This window comes from Macaca nemestrina, chromosome 12 (genome assembly GCF_043159975.1).
Source record: "Macaca nemestrina isolate mMacNem1 chromosome 12, mMacNem.hap1, whole genome shotgun sequence".
Lineage (NCBI taxonomy): Eukaryota > Metazoa > Chordata > Mammalia > Primates > Cercopithecidae > Macaca > Macaca nemestrina.
Genome location: NC_092136.1, coordinates 89,880,084 through 89,901,284, shown reverse-complemented (window position 1 = coordinate 89,901,284; position 21,201 = coordinate 89,880,084).

Sequence of the window (21,201 nt, the reverse complement as noted above, 5' to 3'; positions counted from 1 at the left end):
GGTGGAATGGATAAAGAAATTGAAGTGTGTTCTTATATAAGAACACAAAACTCAATGAAAATGTAAAAACTAGAGCTCCATGTAACAAACACATCTCAGAAATGAATTGTCAAAGTAAAAGGAAAATCACAAATACTGTGATAAAATATTTCTATAAATTTCTAAACCTTCAAAAATGTAAAATGTATTAGTGAAATTTACAAACACACTATAATGTTAAGCATGCAAAATGAAAAATCTTAGCCAGTTGTTCTGAGAGCCAAGAGAAAGTGAGAAGTGAGGAGGGTCACACATTATGTTTTAGAGTTCAGGGTGGTATTGCATTTCTTAAGCATGGCAAAGATGCAGGTGTTTATTCATTTGTTTGTCTTCCTAATTTATGCATATGCTATATGTGCTTTTGTGCTTATTAACTATGGAATAAAAATCAGTATGCTGTAAGTAATTAGGACTATAAAAAACCAAACAATCCAAAGCTGCGGCCCAGGATCTCTGTTGCTCCCTCCAACCCCTAGACTTTGCAGACAAGGGAACCCAATCTTGGTTGCCTGGCTGAGCAGATGGAGGTCTGGGGCCAAGGAGGTGGTTGGAGGTGAGATGAGGTTTGGGTGCACCGGGCGGAATCTTCGGCCAGTTATCTTCTGAGATTCTCCTGCTGCTTTTCTCCAGGAGAAATAACCCTGTCAATGAAGTTAATATCATGGAACTTTCCATGCAAATAAATTCATTCAAAATCTCTTCCTCTCAATAGATCTCTTTATTTTAAATTGGAACTCAACAACTGCTTGATTTTTTGTGAATGATCACATAATGTTCCGGTAGATAGGAACCACTAACTAGTTATTATTAAGTTAACTTGCATCAGCCATGTGCAGTGGTTCACGGCTATAATCTCAGTACTTTAGGAGGTTGAGATGGGAGGAGTCCTTGAGACCATGAACTCTAGACCAGTGTGGGAAATACAGCCAGACTTTGTCTCCAAAAAAAAAAAAAACAAAACAAATCTTAGTTGGGCATAGTGGTGCACACCTGTAGTCCTACCTACTAAGGAGGCTGAGGTGGGAGGATCTCTTGAGCCCAGAAGTTTGAGGTTGCAGTGAGCTATGATTGTGCCATTGCACTCCAGCCTGAGTGACAGAGCCAGACTCTCTCTCCAAATAAATACATAAATAATTAACTTGTATCCCAAAGAGAAATCAACCTATTGTTGTTTATATTGTAGGTATGTCATAAATTCTACATAAAATGCTTAGATCACTGCCTGGCTTAGTTTTACTATATAGTAGTGCTCCCTTATATGCAGGGGATATATTCCAAGACTCCCAATGGATGCTTGAAACCAAGGATAGACAAGTGTTAAACTCAGTTGTTGTCAATTGGAACATGCTTCTATTCATGTCTTCCACTTGTCAATCTAATACCATTCCTACCTTAACTAAGCATTTATCTCACATGCTGTGGCTACAACTTTGGCAGTTTGAGGTACAACAAAAAAGCTAGCATGAATTTATTTGTCCTTCACAATTTTATGATTAGATTTCTTACAGATCTTAGCAACCTCAGCACACAATTATTTTCTTTCCTTAAGTCGAGAACGTTCATCTATTCACTAAGAAGAAGCACTTTATAGTATGTCTTTGACATATTCTAATTGCCAACATCACTCCTCTTGCACTTGGAGCCATTATTAAGTAAAATAAGGGTTACCTGAACACAAGAACTGCTATGCTGCAACAGTCACTCTAATAACAGATATGGCTAACTGAGGACTAACAGGCAGGTAGTGTACACAGCATGGAGACCCTGGACAAAGAAATGGAACAGAATGGAACAGGACAATATGGGACTTCATCAGACTACTCAGAACAGTGTACCATTGAAAGCTTAGGAATTGTTTATTTCTGAAATTAATCCATTTAATGGTTCTGGGCCATGGTTGCACATGGCTCCTGAAAACATGGAAAGCAAAACCACAGATGAGAGGGGACTGCTGTTCTCCCCCACCATGTTCTTTAATTTTTACTCTTATGAACAGACTATAGATTACTTTTCAGTTTCTGAGGGAGGGGCCAGGGATCTATATTTTTAAAATAAGCTCTCAATGTGATTGTAGCAATTAACCCACCAGATAATGCCCTAGATCTCTAATACGACAACAGAAGTTTTTCTATCTTGTCTAATTTCTCATGCTTTCTCAAATGCCTTATTCCAAGAGTAATAAATTCATAGTTTATCAAATAAATCATGTGATTTATGCATTTACACCTTCACCAGTGCTTTTTAAAAAATGCGGAATAAGGCCGGGCACGGTGACTCATGCCTGTAATCCCAGCATTTTGGGAGGCTGAGGCAGGCAGATCACAAGGTCAGGAGTTTGAGATCAGCCTGACCAACATGGTGAAATCCCATCTCTTCTAAAAACACAGTCGGGCATGGTGGCGTGTGCCTGTAATCCCAGCTACTCAGGAGGCTGAGGCAGGGGACTTGCTTGAACCCGGGAGGCGGAGATTGCAGTGAGCTGCGATCATGTCATTACACTCCAGCCTGAGCGACAGAGTAAGACTCTGTCTCAAAACCAAAAAAAAACAAAAAAACAAAAAACAAAAAACAAAAAAAGCAGGATAAGAATAAACATAAAGCTTCCAAATTTCAGGACTAAAGTTGTTTGTTTAATATTAACATGAATTATTTAATTTTCCTAAAAACTTAATTCATTACTGCATTAAAAAGGTAAAACTACTCTATAGAAGAGCTGTTGTTAATTCAGAATATTTGAGGACTACATATCCATGTACAGGTTGTAAAACAAAATGAACATAACCAGCTCCCTAAATTAAATCTTTATCTCATCATCTTTAATTTTATTTAAACAAGGAAAACAATGCATTTAACAGTAAATTAATGTAACATTGTCAATCTGGCAGTCATCGGTTATTGCCATAGAAAAAAATAGATTACACTGTCTCTCATTTCTCTTAGTAAGAAAAGGAGTGGCCACAATCAGAATACAAAATAAATTTTATTTTCTACATGTTATGCTTTATTAAGTAGAAAACCTACCTGAAATAACTCCAGAATTTCATTCATCTGAATATTTCAATAATTATCTCCTCTCAAGAATAATTTTAGTTCCTGTGACTCTGTTCATGAATAGGAATATTCTGCATTTAATCTCATACCTACCGCCAGTAGGAATACCGTTTTTAGCTCTACATTCTGGGAAGTCACTAGAAAAATGCTTTTGAGGATTTGTGCTTGGTTCCATGCTGCCTTACGAAAAGAATCAAATTAACTTTTGGCCTGAACTCAATGTGGGGTGCATGTATAAAAATTTCAGATTCAATGAAGGACCGATGTAATCTATTTTTTTTTTCCTGTGGCAATAACTAACCCCTTAAGTGCATTTACCTCCTCCATGAAGGAGTTGTTTGCTTTTCCAAGTTCTGCAGTCTCTCTTATAAAAATGTTCCCATATTCCTTTCGCTTTTTGTAATATTCTCGTGATGCTTCACCGTTCGTCTTTGGGACAGTCTCTTTCTCTTTTCTCCATTGCTTCTTTGAAAAGCTAAACAGCTGGAGCCAGAGAAGATGCTCTAATAGCTCCAGGCACAATGCTGACAGTGGATGCCAATCTGGTATGATGGCACATTTCCAGAGACAGCTGATATCATTACCTGGTTACTGGATGCTAGCATTCTCTGCCTATCATTGGCTCCTAGTTTGTGCACTGCGTACTGTGTAAGTCACCAGCAATGTAGTAGATCCTCTGGTCCTGGTTACCTTTTCTGCAGTTCCTGGACACCATTAGTATTACTAGAGTTAGTTCCAAATCTTCTCACTGAGTAATGGCAATATACTTTCCATTGATAGTTTGGTAAATTGGAGTTTGTACCATCATTACAACAATAGTAGATATTGCTTTCTCATCTTCAGACTTTTCTTTAATCCTTGCCTCCCCAGGATATACCATTCAATATTATCTTGTTGGAAGTGCTCCTTGACAGGTTTGACCTCAGCTGTTAGAATCAGAAATTCATGCACCATATTCCGTGAATCTTCATCCTTTGCACTTATACAGATTTGAGCTCCAGAAAAGGCCGTCTAAAGTCTTCACTAGAGATCAGCTAGACCACTGTCTGCTTAGCATGAAAAGTCTTAAAGGAAGTGGTTTAAGAATAGAGGATTATTTTTCACTGGGTCCAGCGATACATAGACTCCAGGGATTTATGTAAAAGTAGAAAGGATTAGTTACTGTGATGAATGTGCTGGAGCCCCCAGTTAATGTCAATGTTCTCTTTAATCTGTTATGTTCAAAACAGCATACAGTTAGGCCTTAGTTTCTTTCCTAATACTACTACTGATAGAGTATTAGATGCCACTGTGAATGGGAGTCCACAGACCCAAAAAGTATGTAAGGATGTCAACTTCTTTAAAAAGAAAGCAGCTAAGTGGATCATGGACACCATCAGAAGCAGCAATATTAGAACCAGAGGAACCAGAATGTGAATGAAACAGAATACACAAAGGAGATAAGAATAGATGTTAGAAGTATTAAAGAATAAGGGTATACAAAAAATAGATAGTTTAGATATAAAAAATGGTTAAAATTAAAAATTTTATATGTGTGACACCTTGTAAAGTGGATGCAGTCAAAGAAGAAAATAATATATTGAAAAATCAGAGTTAGGAATTCCTTCAGGAAAACTGCAGACTGAATATACTTATATCTTTAAAAATGTATGAATAAATGAAAAAGATATGGAGGATAATAGTAAAAGTGCCAATATAGGTAAAAGGAATCCCTGGGGAGAAAAAGATAAGAAAGAGGAAATACTGTAACTACTTTTCTACAAATATTGTGCTGAAATTAAGGAACACCAAAGACAACAAGAAGTGTATACAAATGTCCAGAGAAACAGTGGATATTGGCTGAAAAGATTAACAATTAGATTAACATCAAACTTTGCTACAGTATCATGGGGTGCAAGATGAAAATGGAGATTTATTAAAAGGAAATAACTTTAAGCCTAGAATTCTGCATGCTCCAAATTATCGTTCAAATGTGAGAGCATACTTACTATTTTCTCAAGCATTACTAGGTTCAAGAATTTGCCACAAAAAGACATATTTCACAACACTTTTTAAGGAAGCATTCATGTAAGAACAATTGAAATCAAGCAACACACAAAATATGGGACTCAAGAATGAACAAATGCCTTGATAAACTTTGTTGATGGAAAAAAGATAAAGATCAAAGCAAAGAAAATGAATGTATATATAAATGTATAAATGTAATGAAAATTTATAAATATATAGATTTATAAAATATAACTTTATAATTACATTTATATATTATACCTATAATTTTATAAAGTAAAATTTACATTTTGACAATAAAAGTATAATTGGTCTTTGGTGAAAGGGAAATAGACATGAAATTTTGCTTGTCTTGATTGGGGGATAAAATAGTCATCAGATGGAAAAAGATTCCAAATATGTCAACAATTGAAAATTAACAAAAACATATTAAATGTGCCACTTAAGAATACATATTTTCACGCTGGATCAATAAAGAATAAATGGCAATCTATTTTTTGTTAAGAGGCGGGATCTCACTCTGGCAGCCAGGCTGGGGCACAGTGATGCTATTGTAGATTAGTACAACCTCTGTTCATGGGTTCAAGCAATCTTGCCTCCACCTCCTGAGTAGCTGGGACTACAGGTGCTCTCCAACATGCCTGGCTGATTTTCTTTTTCTTTTTTTATTTTTTACAGAGACAGACTCTCACTTTATTGCTTACGCCAGTCCTGAACTCCTGGTTTCATGTCATCCTCCTGCTTTAGGCCACCCAAAGTGCTGGGATTACAGGCTTGAACCACTGGTCCCAGTCACAGCCTATTGTTTAGAGGAGACAGCTGTGCATTATGATAAGAAAAGTTTGAAAATAAAACAATATAAAGCCAGGCACGGAGGTTCAGGCCTGTAACTCCGGCACTTTGGGAAGCTGAGGCGGACAGATCCCTTAAGTTCAGGAGTTCGAGACCAGCCTGGCCAATATGGCGAAATTACATCTCTACTAAAAATAAAAAAATTAGCCAGGTGTGGTGACAGGCATCTGTAGTCCCAGCTCCTTGGGAGGCTGAGGCAGGAGAACCATTTGAACCTGGAAGGCAGAGGTTGCAGTGATCCGAAATCATGCCACTGTACTCCACCCTGGGTGACGAAGCTAGACTCCATCTCAAAATAAAATAAAATAAAATAAAATAAAATACTAAGTGAGAGAAAGTAAAATTTCCAGCTTGCTCCCAGATATTAAGTGGAGAAGTCTAGTTTGTTATAGAGGGACACCAAATAATATAAAAAACGTTCAATTCAATAAGATACATCAATTCTAAACACGTAGAATCTGGCAAATAGCCTCAAAATTAAAAGCAAAAGTTGATAGAAAAACAAAGATACTGGCAAATCTACCATTGTATTAGGCAGTGAATATACATCTCAATTATAGAGAAGTCAAGCACAAACACACACAAATCCAGGGAAGACATCATGGATTTGAACTACTCAGTTAATAAGATTAAACTTAAGTTCAGTCAATAAGAAAAATGTTATTTTGAAATATATGTTGATCATTTTCTAGACCCTAAAGCAAGTCTAAAATAATACAACATAATGTCACAATAAGGCGCAGATGCTCATGCCTGTAATCCCAGCACTTTGGGAGGCTGAGGAGGGCGAATCACCTGAGGTCGGTAGTTTGAGACCAGCCTGGCCAACATGGTGAAACCCCGTCTCTACTAAAAATACAAAAATTAGCTAGGCATGGTGGTGGGTGCCTGTAATCCCAGGTACTTGGGAGGCTGAGGCAGGAGAATTGCTTGAGCCTGGGAGGCAGAGGTTGCAGTGAGCCAAGATCGAGCCACTGCACTCAAGCCAGCAACAGAGCAAGACTCCATCTCAAAGAAAAAGAAGAAAAAAGTTTAGTGGCCTCGTGCAGTGACCATGCCTATAATCCAAGTATTCCAAGTATTTTGGGAGGCTGAGGTGGGAAAATTTCTTAAGGTCAGGAGTTCAAGACCAGCCTGGTCTACATAGTAAGACTCTATCTCTCAAAAAGTGAAAACAAAACAAAACAAAACAAAAAAACAGTAACAAACTATAAAAAAGAAATGTTTACTTAATCAGTAAAAGTATATGCTAAAATGAAAAATAACCAGTGCTATCATAAATAGAGGATTCTTCAAAGCGTTCTTTTTAAAGCCAGTATAAGAACAAGGACATTCACTGGGACTGCTTCCATTCAATACTGTGCTGGAGGTCCTGGCTGGCACAACTTATAAAAATGGTGGTAGAGGAAAGTTGGCAGGTACCTGTAATCCCAGCCACTTCGAAGGCTGAGGCAGGAGGAGTTTTTGTATTCAAGAATTTTGATTCTTCTGTAGTATAAAAAGTAAAAATTGACAAGGTGGATAATACGGGAGGTGGAGTTTGCAGTGACCAGAGATCATGCTACTACACTCCAGTCTGTTCCACAGAGTGAGGCTCTGCCTCAAAAATAAATAAATAAGTATATAAATAAAATGAAATAATGAAATAATTATGGCACTTTTTAAAATAAGATTGATTTCAATTTTCTTAGGTTTTTAAATATAAACTAGTGGAAGATAAAGATCCCTATAATAAATGATGAGAGAAACAGAAACAGGACTTAGAATAATGGAGACTGTCAGGATTTAAATTGAAATATGAATTTAATTACTTATAGGCATAAAGTGATATAAACCCCCTTATGCAGCAGAAAGAACAAAATTAATTTACATTTGAAAGAATAATCCAGATGATACAGAATGGAAAATTCTATAATAGAATGCAATAGCTATGTCTCCTCTGTGAGACAGAAAAAGAGAGAGTCATATCATCTATAATGTGATCATTCCATAAACCCGAAGTCTTATTTCTCAGAGTCAATTTAAGTGCAAACTTCTCATGAAACTAGTTAGGACACAGGATTATCTGCTCTAACAAAGACCTCAAATTTGAAATGATTCAGTGGGTGCATTCCTCTCACCTGTTTGTACCAGTATAAGAGTTGGTAAAGGGGAAGACTGAGATCGTCAACAACTGAATTTTATCTCTCTGTGTGAAAAACTGCAATTTGTTGCTGTGTCGCATCTAGCAGGAAAGCTGGAAGAAAAATAGGAGGGATGAGGGTATTTGGCTTTAAGGAAGGGACATGGTGTTTCTCACAGTGCTTTTGTTCCCATCCTATTGGTTCAAGCTTAGGTGGATGGCAGGCACACTTAGTTGACAGATATATTCAGGAATGCTGGATACACACAAAAACTGATTTATTTTTATCATTTGGTTCAGAAGGAAAAATTAAATGACTGGCACAGCAGAGATAACCCAAGAGATTGTGTTCAATGAAGCAAAGCAGAACCTCAACAAAATATATGGTGTTGCTTAAGGTTAGCACCAGGTCTTAGTATTCAAGAGTGAGTAGACCTTACTTTTCACCACTGTCAAGGTGTCCAGTGTTTTCCTTTCTCAAGCCTGATTAGCTGAAGGTCATGTGGCAAGAAACATCTTACTTGTCTTTCAGCACCTTAAATGGATGATTTAGATAGAACTGATTCTCCAAAGTTTGAAAACACTTATCAGAAATGTTCTCTTGTTCTTTCACTCCATGCCACATAGATCCTATAATAAACTGTCTCTCTTCTCCCTCCACATATTTCATGCAGCACATTAGGAGTTAGCAGAGAGAAAGCTGATCACCAGCTTCTTCTGACCAGCTGCTTCTTTCCAAGTAATCTGAAATGATACAGTTTTTCCCTTTGGGGCTCCAACCCAACACTCCTTTTTCATTTTCACCTACTGTTCCTGAGCTTTTCTGTTGATGCTAAAACTCTAAGTAACAGTCAGTGCATCCTGAATTTAATTATCATATTTGTTCCCAGATTTCAAGACAGATTTTATTGCTGTTGTTTTTCTAATTTAGCTCGGATTTACTTGTGCAGACAGAAAGAAGTAGCTGCTTTGTGATCATTTAGTGTTTGCCTCTGATTTTGGAAGATGGAAGAGTTTCTATATCTATTTAGCATGATTTCTTAGCCATTTCACCAACATAATCTTATTCTAGTGACGCACCTGGAGATACTTAATACATTTACTCTCTTCACCTTTCGGAATTTATATTAGAATATCACTTAACACTTACTTATAATTGAAATAAAATCAAAGTGGGACCACTAAGAACCTTTCCAATCATTAATTCAGAAATCTCGAACTTCTTGGGTTCTTTTCCATAAAACAAGTGATTTATCAATAGCCTGGCCATATTTTTTTGTACTCAATTTTGATTCTTCTATAATACAAAAAGTAAAAATTAACAAGGAGAATAACCTGGAAAGGAAATAATCTAACAGAACTCAGACACATTCTTGACTAGCACTTCATTTCTGTACTGGATTTAGGAGACATGTAAATGGTAGTTTTGTGTAGCCATTTTATCTGAAAAGTATACTTCTTTCTTCTACAATTAATAAATTGACATATGTCTATGCCAGAGGCATCAGGCAGAGCTTGCTCTCTAGTAGTTATATCTACAGAAAAATAAAAGACAATTACAAGGAGGCTCTAAGAAAAACATTTTTTTTTTTTTTTGTCATTCTGGACTTTGAGATTATAATTCTAGAGACTGATTTTTTGTCTCAGTGGTGGATATCACTCTGGAACTCAATTTGTTCAAACACTTCACGTAATCTGAGATTTTAGAAAACATGAAGTTCATAGGATCTGTATATTCTTGAGCCTTAAAAGTCTCCAGAGATTCAAGGATACTGTTCTGTGGGATCTCAGGTCTTCTACTGCATTATTGGAGGAGCACATTTGAGACTCACAGAACTGGGTTGCAGGAGTCCTTTAACAGGTCTGCACAAGGAGTGATGTCAGCACTGATAATTCTGAGGAAGATTTTCTGCTTTGTTATAAGGAGGATAATCATTGCAGACTCTAGACAAATCCCCCATCATCATTCCAGCGTATGCAAATACCTCAGAAAAGCTCTAGGGTGCTCCCGAGTTATGAATCTCCACCTGCCTCTTTTTCCATATTGCTGGATGTTCTCATAATTTGTTCCTTACCTACTTCTTTGCTAAAATACTCAGACCCTTCTTTGTCACTCATCAACAACAATGAAGGTCCACTTTAAGTATCATGGCAATGTTTTAAGTTAACTTTTTCATAACTAGCACAGAAAATGAGTAGTTAACTCACAGGGACTAGGGAAGAACCGAGGAAGTGCTGCTAGTTCAGTCATGGCCCCAGGGCAGACAGTGCAAGGGTTGTATTTTAAAGGACACCTATATTGTCCAGGAGGGGAGAGATTTCCTGGCAGACACTCACACAGGCAATTGATGAGAGAGGACAGGATGCGGAGTGCATTGGAGAAACTGCCAGAAATTGGGTAAAATTGGATCAAAGGGATGTGACCCAGTGGTCTCACCATGGTACTGAGGAATGTGAATTTAGATGGCTTGTTGGAAAGAGGCTATTCTGAAGGCAGAAAGCTATTTAGGCACCTATTGTAGAAATCCAGACAAGAATTAAGAAAAACAAAATAAAACAATAGTGGAAAAAACACATTCATGAAATATTTGTGAAGCAGGAAAAACATAACTTAGAGGCTTATTTTTCTGGTAGACAAAAGAGGGGATTATTTAAGGTGATTCCCTGTACTGTGACTTAAATCCTGGGAAGATGACCTTGTGCCTCAGGGTTAGAGATACACAGTAAATAATGAGATAGAACATGTTGAATTTAAGTGACTATAGAACATCCAGCTAATAATGATGTGAGTTGATACATTACCTATATGATGAGATGAAATGAGGTGAATGATGTAGGCATTGACATGTAGCTTTAGGCTACTGTTGACCTTCTGTATTCTCGAATCTGTGTTACTGTCATTGCTTGCAGTGAATAACTTAGTGTCATTGTTTTATGGGATCCTTTGCTAACATCTTCATATAGGTTCACACTTTCTAAAGAAACCTGTTGCCATCAATTGGATCACATTTCTTGTTCATATCTTCTACCCACAAATAAGCACTTTTGGTAGAGTTGGGAAGTGAGTTATTATTTTAAAAATATTCTTTATCATTTTCACTATTTTACCCTTTTTGGTGTAATACAATTTATAAACTATGTATAAACTAAGTATTAAAAGGAGGACATAAGTAATAATCAAAGATTTTTACCTGGGAACAGTCAATAACCTGGATAAATTTGGGTGTCAAAAAATGGTTTCATGTAGTGACCAGTACTCCTTCCACAGAGCTTGTCCTTTGGACTGTTAAACTTTCAGCAAGAATCTTTTCACAGACATATTCTCATACTTGTAAAGCCAGAGCAAGAAAATAAATTGAGGCCCACGTACAAATGTCCAAATGTTTAAAATGTATAACTCTAGCTAAAATACTGTCAATAAATATATTTTATCTTCCTTCTTTGAACAATATTATATACCTTCATCATGACATAGAAAGCTGGGCTGGAGTTTAGAATTGTCCCACTATTACAGGACCCACAGGTTGTATAGTAACAGGCTGCTGTACGGTAACATACCAATCACACTGAGACAACAGAGGTACAACAGAGAACATGTTTAACAATCACAGGGTGCTGAGTGAGGAGATTGGAGGAGACCCTCAAATTCTTCACTCTGGGCTAGGATTTTTGAGGAGATTTTGGAAGGTGAGGAGCTGGAAAATTGGGGTGGTTGATTATTTGGGGAAAAGGGGATAAACTTCTCAGGATATGGCAACTGCATTCTTTGGTGAGTCAATTACTTATGGGGTCCTTCAGACAAGCAAAGTCTGTAGTTTCACCAGTGTGCAGGACAGAACAATAAAAGGGAACTATAATATAGGGTCTACATGATTCTAGGACAATAGGCACTAAATGGTTATGAGAAGGCAGTTCAGAGAGCAACCTGACCTAACGATTAATGATCAAACTTCGGCAAGCTTAGTTTATTTACATTTCTCCCTCTCTATTCTTCCCTCATTAATTTCATGAAGTTTAAAGAGATGATTTTAAGACTTGAGCATGGAGTAATGTTAGCGTGTCTGCTCTGGTAAAAATAAACCAGGGAGAAAACACTGGAAAGTTCCTGGTTCAGACATGGAATTTAGGATTTAGACTTCCAAGAGGAACTACAGAACATTTTCTATTACTGAAAATTAAGAATTTTCATTACATTAATGAAGAGGTATTCATTTTCTCTAGAAAGCAATAAGAAAACTATTATTAAACTCTTAAATTGGCAAATATTAAAAAATGATGATGTCCAATGTTGATAGTACAATATGTGGGGAAAGACCTTTTATTTTTGAGACAAGGTCTTACTGTGTTGCCCTGGATGGAATGCAGTGGAATGATCACAGCTCACTGCAGTCTCAAATTCCTGGTCTCATGTGATCCTCAGCCTCTCCAACTCCCCAAACCACCTGCCGCCTCCCCAGGTAGCTGGAACCACACAGTAGCATGCACAGGTTTTTTTGTTTGTTTGTGTATCGTTTTTTTTTTTTTTTTGAGATAGGGTCTCTCTATGTTGCCCAGAATTTTTTATTCAGTCTCCTCCAGATATTTCTGGTTTTCTCTGGTGCTAGTGCTAAGAAAATGACACTCTTCCCAACAGGAACAAGAAGCATTAGTTGGTTATTACGGCACTATTTCCTGCTTGAGTAATTTTAGCGGTGAACTTCTGTCTTAATCTCCCTAGAAAAGTATTTTCTTTCTGTCATTACCTCTTATCCTTAGTAAAAAGACTCTTTATTTGTATGTAGGTGCTCTCCTTGCAAATTGCAGACTTAATGTTAGCCAGCATTTCATTGTTGAGGACTAGTCCTGTGCCCTGCAGACAGAACACTGGTATCAAGGCTGCTACTTATCATGGTAGCTGATGGCTGTGCTCTTTCTCTGTTCCTCGCTCCACTTCACTCCACAGTATCTCACACAGGAAAAAAAACACACCAGATATGTAATTGTTTCTTCAGATACTCTGATGCTAATTGAGGCCACTCTGCTTCTTAAGAAATACAAAATTTGGCTCAAAACCACCCATCCAGATTTCATGCAGAATTTAGTGACCTCTCTAATATGCCCTCCTGCTTCAACAGAATCAGTTCAGGTTCTGGATATTTTCACAAACTCAAGTTAGCTGCAACTACTCTAGTTCTCATAAATTCAGATACAAAATCATTTCCTTTCTTTGATTTCAACAGTAAGAATCACAAAACAAGATATTGCTTACAAAGTATACCACACTAAATTGGGGGGTTGGTAAATAAATTATAAGTGGTCATTATCTATTGCTATTTTGTATTTCCACATAACCATTTCCAATCGTGGTGCCCATCCCTCGTCAGTGGGTGATTGGCCCTTCTCTGCGCAAATGCCCCTCCTCTCTTGCCACAAAGGCAAAATACTGCTTCCTGTATGTAGAAATACTATCAACTAGTTGTTACTGTTGCCATTACTTCATAGTCATCTACTCATGTGTACAGCTTCTAAACTAAAATGTGGCAAGGAACTTTACTCAATGAAGACAATTCCATGTGAAATTATAGTCATATTTCTTTCTCTGCAGATAAATTGACTGATTCTCAAATTTTATAAGGCAAGTTTAGGCACAGCTCTTTCCACTGAGATCTTCATTCTGAGGAACTAACTCTGAATCTGTGTTCTGATGAGGATCTGCCATCACACATGCCACAAAGTGCCACCCAGGTCAAGCATGAAAGTCTGCACTCAAACTGACACCCAAAAGTCATATCACAGCAGAGAATCATGGACATAGAGCAAAACTGAGAGGAAGAACAGTCCCAGCTATGCAGGCAAATACTTAGGACCAAATCAGGAATTCACACCTCAGACACTGTGGCTTGGAGCTGATGGGAACACATTAGATAAGTATTTTTGAGAAATCAGATGTGGGATGAACCAGGGGTAATGATTTTCTGAAAATGATTAAATAACCAATACACATGGTGTTAGTGTTTTCACCATATTTAATAGAAACACTATAAATGAGTTATGATGACATTAGAATGCAACTGAAGACATTAAATATGACTTATTAGTCCTGTTTGATGAGGTGCAAAAAAGGGAACTTTCTGGCATAAACAGGTTCCCACAGCATATAGACACATTTCTGACTTGTCTCTGGTCGGAAGTGACTACAGCAAAAGACGGGCCTGAGAGGAGGTGAGAAGGAGCAATTAGGGATGGTGTATATAAGGGAACTTTGACCAACATCAACAAACCTCATGGTTCTACCTTCACAATCCAGGAATACTCCTACTTGTCTGGTAGGTCTTGGGACATAAAGCACCATTAGTGGGGAGGTAGTAAAGAGACTGCAGTGAATGTCCTCCTTAACACATCCAAGAAGAAAGAGTCCCTCCTCTTAATCTGTCTTGTCATTCTGACTCTTTTCTTTTCAGTAATTGTTACAGACTCCAAAAGCCCAATTCCAAGAGTCCGCCACATGAACCTCCCAGTAATATTTGCCAGATGTGAAAGTCTGAGCACCTCACACAAGAAAACATCCAGGTGTTGCAGTGATATGAGGATCATTTTGAGGGTCACATCCAACATTCATGCTTCTCAAATCTCCATACAGGAAGATACGACTATTGGTTTTTTCATGATGCAGAGTAATATCCACTGCAAAAAGTAAAACATAAAAGTATAGACACGTGTAAATAATAGAAATTAGAATTCTTGAGGGAAAAGTTGTTCTACCAAGAATTTACTTTAGCAAGAAATCTGAAGTTACAAGAATGAGGACAATTTTGATTGTAACAGCTAATAAATTATAAGAATGATTAGTATTCTCTGAGGAAAAACAAAACCCTAAAAGCAGATAGTGAAAATGTATTGAAAACTCAAAAATTGAGAGTCAAATGTAAGATCAACCTCTTTTAATCCAATTTACAGAGTGAAAGTGAAATATTATATGCCCTGAATGCCCTTTAGTTATCAAGTTCATATTTCTTGTTCTTAAATACTACTGATATAATTTTGGCAACAATGTGAGAATTTTCACTTACTCAATCACTGTTCTAAATAACTGTGTAAAAGTCCATATGTCCACATTATAAATGGTAACTTAAGGCAGATTTTTGAAAAACCTTTTACCAGTCACTTTGTGGTCTTCCCTGCTAGCTGTGGATTGAAACCAATTTTTAGATTTTACACATAGCTCTTCATGTTGTAACTAAACTGAAATTATTGTTTCTATTTTTACTTCCTATTTACAAAATAATTTCTTCTTTTTTTGCACAGTAAGTCAAAGTTTTACATTATATGAATAATATATATATTGTAAGAAAATACAAATACTCCAACAAACTCCAGTGAACTGTATTCCTTAAAAGATATGTTTTTTAACAATTCAAATAAAATACAGTAATGTAAAATTTTTATGTAACATTGGATAATTAAGCTTCTATTTGAACATTGTTCCATTTATTCAATTTTTCATTTCTTATGTCATTCATTTTACCCAATATATAACTCAATACATGTGAGCCCAGAACATATTTGTTTTTCACTGTTTTTCTCTTCATGTTATAAATTGGACTATAAATAGAAACAGATATAAAAGGGTTCCATAGTCATATTGTTCACTTACTTCTGAAAAGAAATAAAAATTTGATGAAGGGTAAACTACTACCCATACGACTGTAACAAGCAATAATACATTGAGGGAATTCCACCAATGGGCTGACACTCACCTCTGAATCCATTGAGCCTGTCCAGCAGTCCAGTGATGGGCCCTGCACTGAGCTCTGGATTCACAGGCTGGAGCACTTGCAGCAGCAGGGACTCATACCTGCAAGGAGAAAGATGCAGTTACCACATCTACAGCCAAAAAGTACATAAAAATCACTACTTTTATTTAAAAGACATTAATGTGCGGGTTCCTTTAACCTACACATTTGCTAATTCCAAAATTATCATTTTCTTTCTCAAGTTTATTCTTATTCACAATCCCTGATTTTCAAGCAGGATGGAAAAGTCTATCTGAGTGAGAATTCAATCTGATCTTTCTTCTTATTGCTCCAAATTAGTAAGGATCATTAGTCTTAAGGCTGGGAGAATATTCAAAAATGAAATTCTGATTCCAGACCACACTAGGCTGCCCTGAAATCACTGTCTGGGAAAGTGGCGTTATTTGAAGACCACTGCATCTGTTGCTTCCTTTTCAAGGTCAGGGTGTTGAAACTTGCTCCAGGCAGAGAGAGCTGCCTTTCACAGCTGAGTTTTTCTGGAGGCCTACACAGTTCTAACATTCTGAATAGTTTGTTTCATCTATTTTTCAGAATCATGTATTAAATATAAACAAGAAATCATCAACATTTTTCACTGCTAAAATACTTTACCCTTTTCTCTCTGGCTTCCCCTTGTTCACTTGGTCACCATGTAGCAAATGCAACATTTTCTGTTTCAAATATTCAGGCATGAAGGCATTTGAGCAATAAAAAGGAAATTAAGAATAGAGATGATCACTTTCTTTGTTCTTCTTTCATATGTTTACTTTTTGTTTTCTTTCCTTTTTTGTTTTGCAGAACTTTCATTGAACTGTCTAATAAAATCACTGAGTATGGCAACAAAATAGATGACCACATGGGGTGGGAGATGGAGAAAGTACAACCAGGACAAGGTAGTATCAATATCTGAATCAATTATACCTTCAGTATCAAAGTTCCTGCTTGATATTTGTGGAAACTGAAAGAGCATCTGCTAAAATCTTGGTACACACTCACCTGTGTAATATGTCTCCAAAAGCTTGTTAAAAAAAATAGAAAGGCTTAGTGCTTTCCACAAGATGCATCTTCCACTAAGTTCAGTGTGAGATTTGGAGGCAGTTTCTGAAGATATTATTTTCCTATAATTTTCCCTCCTGGAAAGCATTTTCTATTTCTTTTCTAATGAAAATCCCAGTCTATCATATGTCATGAATTAATGTTCTGATATAATCTAAGTCTTGAAGACATTCTCTCTACAAGTGAAAGGAGGGGAGGCCCACAGAGTCTATGTTCTGCTGTAACCCTCAAGAAGCTACTCAGTCATCTTCCCTAAGCCCTGTTACCAAAATGAGTGGACCCCAAAATAATACTAAGGCGAACCTAGATTCCTCAACTTCTCCATCATGCCGTGTCTCCAAATTAACCTAAATGTCAATGAATCACTTCTTATTTTACATACTTTCAAAAATCCTAAATATATCATTGACTTTTAATGGGAAATATTTTGGGGGCTGTTACCTTGACCATTCCACAAAGGTTTGTTGCTGGTGGTTAAAGGAGGAGGTATACATATGTAACAAACCTGCACATTGTGCACATGTACCCTGGAACTTAGAGTATAACAAAATAAATAAATGAATGAATAAATAAATAAAAAAAAATAGAGTTAAAAAAATAAAGTAGGAGGGACCTTTTGTCCGGTAGAATCACTAGGAGAGTCTATAACCTCTCAACAAACTAGCATTGATTATGGAAATGTGATTTTGGAAACAAATCATGGAAGTAAAGGGGGAGAGAGAAGAAAAACACCCATGCGTGTGAATGTTTCACATCCTGATACCCCATGGTCAGTCCATACCTGGAGTAGCTCCACATCTGCTTTATGGCAAATTTGCTTCAGATCCGCATACATTCCTGTTAAAATTTCCTCCTCCTTTGTTTAATTCTGGCTTTGCTGTCATTGAGTTGCTGAAAAATGTCTTCGCCCTCCTTTTGCAGCCTCTCCAACTGATGTTGCTCTTCGTCATGGAGAAATGCAGGCATCTTCTGAAATTCAGTTCTGATTTCTTCTATCCTTAAACTCACATAATCCTGCAGTGACAACTAGTTAGTCAAAATAGAAACCTATTTATTTATCTTCTCTTGAATTTCACTGATTCCTCTTAGTAATCTGAACATCCAATATTTTAATTCTCAGTCTTGCCAATTCTCAGATTCTACAAAATTTTATTCCTCTCATTTTGTTCCACTTTAATATCAACATAGTTGTTTTTGCCCAGTTACATTTACTTGATTAAAGATAAAATGATAAAAAGTTTTCTAAGGTAGTTATGTGAAAATGAATTTCTCTCTTCCAAACCACCTTTTTAGAAATAAAACAAAGTTTTTGCTTAAGAATTAAACTATAGAGCTATATTAACCAGACAGAAAACCATTATTTCTACTTCTGAGAACTGGGGCAAATTATATAAAACGTTGTATGAGAAATGATGAAATGACCTCAGATTAGCATTGTCAGCTCAGTGCATTTCACCCAGCATAACGTATTCTAATAAGGTTTCATTCATTCTCTTCCACACTCACCCTAATCTGCAACATGGGCTTCTTTGTGGTTCCTCAACCCCCCAAAATAAACACAAGTGAAATACTATTGTACATGCTGTTTTCTCCACCTAGAATTATTTTCACATATATGTGTATTTCTCATATATATACTGACAGATATATATATATATACACACATATACACACACACACACACACCTCGTATACATGTGTATACAAGTATATGTGTATATAGGGATATATATGAGGAATATATATGTGTATCTCTCTGTGTGTGTGTGTGTGTATATAGAAGAGGAAGGCAAACAGGAGGATGTACATATACATCATACATACAGTATGAATTTTTCCACTAGCCTTTTTTCTGACCACCCTATTTAAAACTCAAACCCTCATCCCCAGTCCCTGTTCTCTGTTCTCCTTTTCTACTTTCCTGCTTGATTATTCTCCAAAGACACTACTACACTCTAACACATCACGTATTTCACATATCTGAATGGTGACCATTTGCTTCTCTCATTTCCATTGTAAGATTTGTATGTTTTCTTTCTTCTTTACTGTTTAATTTCCTAAGTTGATATTTGACATACACTAGGTACTCATAAAATATTTTTCAATGAATTAATATTAGAATGAATGAATGAATGATTATTAGATATCATACCCTCAGAGTAAACATCCACAAAGAGAAAATCATTTCTAGAATTCTTCTCAAGTACTTAAAGTTCTCCTGATATTAAATACTAGTTCCCATATTTCTCACATATTTATGTCTTCATCAAGACACAAGCCTACATTTCTCACATACTGAATATGCATTATTCAATACTAATGAGTTGAGATACTTAATTTCATGCTTTCTCTAAATCTGCACTTTTCCTCCTTTTGCCTGAAATTTAACTCACATTTCCAAATACGCTTGCCCACCAGGATTCAAATTCATGCTGACCCAGCCTCAGAAGTTTCACTTGAAATTTCCATGACTGCTCAATAACTCTTGTGCCCAAGATTTATCCAGGCAGCCCATGAGGATCACTGTGAAATGGCCACCAACCAATATTTTTTGGTGTATTGCTGTAGGTTTGTATGGAAACAGATGCGCATGCTTGGGTTACGTCTGTGGTTTGGTTAGAAATCCTATGAAAGACTCGCACTATCCTACATAAAAAATTAGGTTACTTTTTCTCAACTGTTTTTTTCCTTTTTTATTGAATTCCAGAAACATTATGGTTTGAGATCAAGTTCCTATTTTAAGAGTCACCCATGTTCACCATAAGTTCTTGGAGAAGGTAAAGTAGTACAGGACTAACCTTCCAGCATCTGGTTCTCGTGGTTTCCACATTCAGGTTTCTGTGATTTTCACAAGCTTTTTCCCATAAAGACTGCATTTCCTTTAGAAGCTTCTCCTGCAAAAGAGCCATGACTTGGAGCACCAGTGAAGACAAAGTATGATTCACACTTGATATACAAAGGGGCCCAGAATGAGACAAATCAGCCCATAGAAAATAGCATTTGCTTTGTTTATCTTCATGTTTGTCAAATCTGAAGTTTAAAGCTAAGGAAGCTCATAACAGAGATGCTTAAAGGGACACAGAGATGGCATCATCCAATCTCCAAGGAAATAGACTTAAAAGAATTTTATGTGTCCTGTATAGAAGCAGATCTTCAGAGACATCACTTACTCAGTGTTCCTCAGCAGCCCACTCAATGGGACAGTGTCTGTGATCCCGGTGCTCCTGAGAGCTGGAGCACAGCAAACAGAGCAGGCTCTTGACCACATCACAGAACATCTTCTTTATCTCCCTGTGAGTCCCACACATTTGCTCCTCAGAGCTCAGGAATTGCCAGAGACTGGCTTTTTTGGCAAGGGAAGCCATCTTCTTCACATGAATGTCAGTTTTGAGGTTTTTCTGCTGTGTTATCTTTCTGCATTCAGAGCACTGAGCAAGAAGTGCGATGTCTTGCCAGTTGAGGTAGAAACAGGGCCTGCAAAAGGTGTGCCCACAGTCTATGGTGACTGGGTCTATGAAGTAGTTCATGCAGATGGGGCAAGTGAGTTCCCTCTGGAAGACTTGCAAGATTCCAGAATTCATGTTCATGAAAAAGAAAGAGCAGCATCATTTCGGGGTCTGTGTTGGTGAAAATCTGTGAACATGTGGTGATATGTGATAGCTATATTTTCTTCTCAACAGTGCGCATTAAAGCGGAACAAACCATTTCCTCTGTAACAAAAATGAAAAATTCATATACAAGGAGAGTCTTCAGGCTTCACAGCAGACATTACTGATGAGATAACTCACAACCCCTTCTACTCCAAGTTTCTACCCATAACATAATGCAAATCTATTCAATTACCTATTCCCTGGATGTGGATATGATACTTGGGTTTTAGTCTTAAGTGGTCTGGAATAAATCATGGTTGTCCCTATTCCTCTTTCAATTAACTACTGAATGACTATGGGAGAGGAGTAGGAAAACCTACACTGACTAACAAAATATGAGAAGATTGTCAGAGGGCTCTAGGAAGTATTACTAGAGAGAGGAACCCAGAAGCCCAGCTCTTTAAAGCAAAAACAACCCCAAAACAAACCAACGGACCAAATAAACAAAAAGACAGCAGTAAACCAATCTAGGTTCACTAGGAGAGAAAATAAGTAATAAAATATATGGGTTTTTTTTAATGGATTAAATTAACCTCTTCCTTGGGCTACTCAAATGCTGAACTGACATTTGGTCAGTTTTTTAAACCTGAAATATGCATAATTATATTTCTATGGTATTATGGTTAATTTTATGTGTCAACTTGACTGGATT